The sequence below is a fragment of the Manihot esculenta genome, chromosome 18, assembly GCF_001659605.2.
Source record: "Manihot esculenta cultivar AM560-2 chromosome 18, M.esculenta_v8, whole genome shotgun sequence".
Classification (NCBI taxonomy): Eukaryota; Viridiplantae; Streptophyta; class Magnoliopsida; order Malpighiales; family Euphorbiaceae; genus Manihot; species Manihot esculenta.
The window spans coordinates 18,269,052-18,274,524 of NC_035178.2; positions in this window are offsets into that span (position 1 = coordinate 18,269,052).

The window sequence follows — 5,473 nt, forward strand, 5'->3', positions numbered from 1 at the left end:
TTTCCAGACAGTTCCAGAGAACTGAAGATGATTGAGTTTGAGCAACTGAGGCAGTCAGAGCACATGGGTGTAGAGGAGTTCACGGATAAATTCTTAGAGCTATTGCCTTTTTCAGGGCAAGCTCTAGATACAGATACGAAGAAAGCCAAGAGGTATGTTATGAAGCTGCATTCTAGGTACTCCTCGTTGATTCAGTCAGCTGAGAGAGAAAGTTTCCACACTGTGGTGGATATGGCTCGAAGAATGGAGGCAAGTGCTATAGTTGAGGGGTCAGTGAAGCAGTCAGTGACCCAGTCTTCAGGGGTTAAGACCCCAGGCAGAGGAGGGCCAGGTCTCTCTTCTCAGAGCTCAAGTAAGAAGAGGTGGGATAACACCACCAGGAAGCCGAAGAAGAATAAGTTTTGGAACAAGTTGAAGTCCGGTCTGGGATTTGGCGGTGGCTCGAGCTCAGGCTCAGATGGTACAGAATGCCAGAGATGTGGAAGACCGCACAGGGGAGTGTGTCGAGCTAAGACTAATACATGTTTCAGATGTGGATAGGAGGGACACATAGCTCGGGAGTGTCCTAGAGCGCCTTTTATGGGCCAGCCCCAGCAGACAGCTTCTGGGAGTGTGGCACAGCCAGCAGTTCCAGCCACAACTCAGGGCAGTGGTAGAGGTAGAGAGAGAGGGGCAGCCTCTTCTTCTGGTTCCCGAGGTGAAGGTCCATCAGCTCCAGCTAGGATCTTCACCATGACTCAGTAGGAGGCTAACACATCCAACACCGTGGTGTCAGGTAATCTCGTCATTGGGTGTTCTGATGTGTATGCATTAATGGACCCGGGTGCATCTCATTCATTTATTGCTCCGAGAGCCGTTGAGAGGTTGGGTCTGATAGTCTCTGGGTTAGAGTGTCCCCTATGGGTCAGTGGACCCAAGTGTGACCCGTCAGTGGCAGTGTCAGTCTGCCAGTATAGTCCAGTTTTTGTTGAGGGAAGATGCCTCTCCGCCGACCTTGTGGTTCTAGATTTGACAGACTTTGACGTCATTCTAGGGATGGATTGGCTATCTACCCATGGTGCTACCTTGGACTGCAGGGACAAGGTAGTCAGGTTCAGAGATCAGAACGGGTTAGAGGTCGTCTTCAGAGGAGACAAGAGGGGCACACCTAGAGGTATGATATCAGCCCTTCAGGCTTGTAGGTTGCTTAGGAAGGGATGTCAGGGGTACTTAGCTCATGTGAGAGAGCTAGACAGTCAGGTCAGGGAGCCGGCCTCGGTGCCAGTTGTCAGAGAGTTTCAGGATGTCTTTCCTGATGAGCTTCCAGGTCTACCACCTGCTAGGGAGATAGAGTTCGAGATAGAGTTGGTGCCTGGAACTAGACCGATCTCTATCCCTCCCTACAGGATGGCCCCAGCCGAGTTGAAGGAGTTGAAAGAACAGTTGCAAGAGCTGGTAGAAAAGGGCTTCATCCGACAGAGTACCTCGCCTTGGGGTGCTCCAGTCTTGTTTGTAAGGAAGAAGGATGGGTCCCTCAGACTTTGTATCGACTACAGGCAGTTGAACAAAGTCACTACCAAAAATAGGTACCCTCTGCCAAGGATCGATGATCTATTCGACCAGCTAGCAGGAGCGGGTTGTTTCTCCAAAATAGATCTAAGATCGGGGTACCATCAGCTAAGGATAAGGGATGAAGACGTGCCGAAGACAGCTTTCAGGACCAGATATAGGCATTTTGAGTTCCTTGTAATGCCGTTCGGGTTAACCAACGCCCCTGCAGCATTCATGGATCTCATGAACAGAGTGTTTAGTCAATACCTGGATCACTTTGTTATTGTCTTCATAGATGATATCTTAGTGTATTCCAGGAATGCAGAGGAGCATGCCCATCATCTGAGGTTGGTCTTGCAGACCTTGAGGGAACATGGCTTGTATGCCAAGTTCTCTAAATGTGAGTTCTGGCTGAGGAGCATTTCGTTCTTGGGGCATGTAGTGTCAGAGAATGGGATTGAGGTGGACCCCAAGAAGACAGAAACTGTGGCTAACTGGCCTAGACCCACTTCAGTGACGGAGATTAGAAGTTTCTTGGGTTTGGCAGGTTACTACAGGAGGTTCGTTCAGGACTTCTCAAAGATAGCAGCTCCTCTGACCAGACTAACCAGGAAGAATCAGAAGTTTATGTGGACCGACCAGTGCGAAGAGAGTTTTGAAGAACTTAAGAAGAGGTTGACTTCAGCACCAGTTTTAGCTCTGACATCTAGTGATGAGGACTTTACAGTCTTTTGTGATGCGTCCCGTGTGGGACTGGGTTGTGTACTGATGCAGAATGAGAGGGTGATTTCTTATGCTTCTAGGCAGCTGAAGAAGCATGAGTTGAATTACCCCACACATGACCTTGAGATGGCAGCAGTAATCTTTGCACTCAAGATGTGGAGGCACTACCTCTATGGGGTGAAATGTGAGATCTTCACAGATCATAAAAGCCTGCAGTACATCTTGAGTCAGAGGGATCTGAATCTGAGGCAGAGGAGATGGGTGGAGCTGCTGAGTGACTATGATTGCAAGATTCAGTATCATCCGGGTAAGGCGAATGTCGTGGCAGACGCCCTAAGCCGGAAGTCACTAGGCAGTCTAGCCCACATCACGGCAGAGAGGAGACCAGTGGTGAAGGAGTTTTACAAGCTAATTGAGGAAGGTCTACAGATGGAGTTGTCTGGTACAGGTGCCTTGGTGGCCCAGATGAGAGTGGCACCCGTGTTTCTGGAGCAGGTGGCTCAGAAACAGCATGAGGACCCGAAGTTAGTGAAGATTGCCAGGACTGTTCAGTCAGGCAATGATAGTGAGTTCAGATTCGACAGCAAGGGGATCCTCCGCTATGGGAGCAGACTATGTGTACCAGATGACATAGGGCTCAAAGGAGACATTATGAGAGAGGTTCATAATGCAAGATACAGCGTTCACCCCGGAGCCACCAAGATGTATCAAGATCTGAAGAAGGTTTATTGGTGGCCAGCGATGAAGAAAGAAGTGGCACAGTTTGTGTCCGCCTACGAAGTATGTCAGAGGGTGAAGCTGGAACATCAGAAGCCGGCTGGAATGCTTAACCCGCTACCTATTCCAGAGTGGAAATGGGAGAATATAGCTATGGACTTCGTAGTGGGGTTACCGGCAGCGTCCAACAGAGTGGACTCCATATGGGTGATTGTGGACAGACTCACCAAATCTGCTCACTTCATTCCTGTCAGGAGTGGCTACTCTGTAGACAAGTTGGCGCAGGTGTATATTGACGAGATCGTCAGGCTGCATGGGGTTCCTGTTTCGATAGTGTCAGACAGAGGGCCCCAGTTCACCTCCAGATTTTGGCGGAGTCTGCAGAATGCCATGGGTACTAGGTTGGATTTCAGTACTGCCTTCCACCCACAGACGGACGGACAATCAGAAAGGACCATCCAGACCATAGAGGATATGCTCAGAATGTGTGTGCTGGACTTTGGCGGTTCTTGGAGGCAGCATCTACCTTTGGTGGAGTTTGCCTACAATAACAGCCATCATGCTAGCATCGGGATGGCTCCATATGAAGCTTTATATGGAAGGAAGTGCAGATCACTTGTTTGCTGGGAAAAGGTTGGAGAAAAGGCCTTGGCAGGGCCTGAGCTAGTAGAGATCACCAGCAGGGTGGTACCCATAATCAGAGAGAGAATCAAGACTGTTGCCAGCAGACAGAAGAGCTATGCAGACGTCCGCAGAAGACAATTAGAGTTTCAGGAGGGGGATCTGGTATTGCTCAAGGTGTCTCCTATGAAGGGAGTGGTTCGCTTCGAGAAGAAAGGTAAACTAGCCCCACGATACATCGGACCCTTTGAAATCTTGCAAAAGATTGGGAATGTGTCGTACAAGCTGGATTTACCTGCTTCAATGGAAAGAATCCATCCGGTTTTCCATGTTTCAATGTTGAGGAAGTTTGTGTCAGATCCGAGCAAGGTTCTTAGTGAGCCTGATGTGGAGGTCCAAGAGGATCTCACCTATGTTGAACAGCCAGTACGGATCATAGACACCCAGATCAGAAAGCTAAGAAACAAGGAAATCCCGATGGTGAAAGTCTTGTGGAACCACCACAATTTGAAGGAATGCACTTGGGAGACACGGGAGTCTATACTCCAGCAGAACCCTCAACTCTTTTAAGGTTAGATCTCTATGTGTTTATGTGCTATGTTATGTTTTATGCCATGCTATATGCTAGTTGAGGAACATTCGGGGACGAATGTTCTTAAGGGGGGGAGAATGTAATACCCGGCTAGACTCCGGTATCGGAATTCCTACCGTCCGATGGAATCTCGGATGTCGGAAGCCTCTAGTAGGGTAGAATCATGTTTTCATAAAATGTTTTAAGGTATTTCATGGTTTTAAGTAAAATGGAAATGAGTTTTTGCATTAAAACAACCTTGGAGGAAAACTCAGGTTCGGCCGCCGAACCTCAAGTTCGGCCACCGAACATGCATGCCTTCGGGAGTGCCTTTAGGCCCCGAAAGCATAAGTGAGGATAGTCCAGGTTCGGCCGCCGAACATGGCATGCATGCGGAGGCACATTCGGCCCCCGAACGTGGCCTGGCCAGCCACTATAAAAGGGTCCCTTAGCCGAAAACGGGCGAGCTTTTCCCCATTTTCGGCCAAGGTGAGCTTTCCGCCGCCCCTCACCAATCTTTGATGTTTTTCCTCTAGATCTTTCAAGTTTTTCACTTGTTTTGACTTCGTTTTGAAGATTTGAGCTTTTGAGCAAAGTTTTGGAGCTTTGAGGTTCAAGAACTCGAATCTCTCCCAACTCCAAGTTTGGTCGCCTCCACCCTCGATCTTCAAGAGGTAAGAGTCGATCTCTAGCTTACTTTATGTTTTAAGCAAGTTTTATGAAGTTCATGGGGGTAGAACGCATGTTTAGGTCATAGTGATGTTTATGGGTTTTGTATGCGTTTTTGAACAATGTGAGTTGCTTGTGTGTTGTAGTTGGGGTTTTTGATGGTTTGATACCCCTAGGAACTTGTATGTTTGCTTGTGAATGCTTGGGAATGTTGTAGAATAGGTTTATGCATGTTTGGATGAGATTGGAGGCAAATGTGCATAAAGGAGCCAAGTTTCTGCCCTTTGGCAGAAACCAGGTTCGGCAGCCGAAGGCACTTTCGGCCGCCGAACATGGCTGGGGAGGCAGGCCTTTCGGCTGCCGAAGTTGCCCCCGAAAGGAGACTTTCGTCTCTGTCTGGGACTTTCGGCCGCCGAAGGTGCCGCCGAACATGCATGAGTTTCGCCTCTGTCTGGGAGTTTCGGTCGCCGAAGGTGCCGCCGAACCTGCCTAACTTTCGGCTCTGGAGGGACTTTCGGCCGCCGAAAGTGCCCTGTTCAGTCATTTCTTGCATGTTTTTCTATGATTATTCCATGATGTTTTAGGAGGTTTTTGGGGAATAGTTTAGAGTTATGTTCAGGTATGTTTGGTCCCTCATTTGAG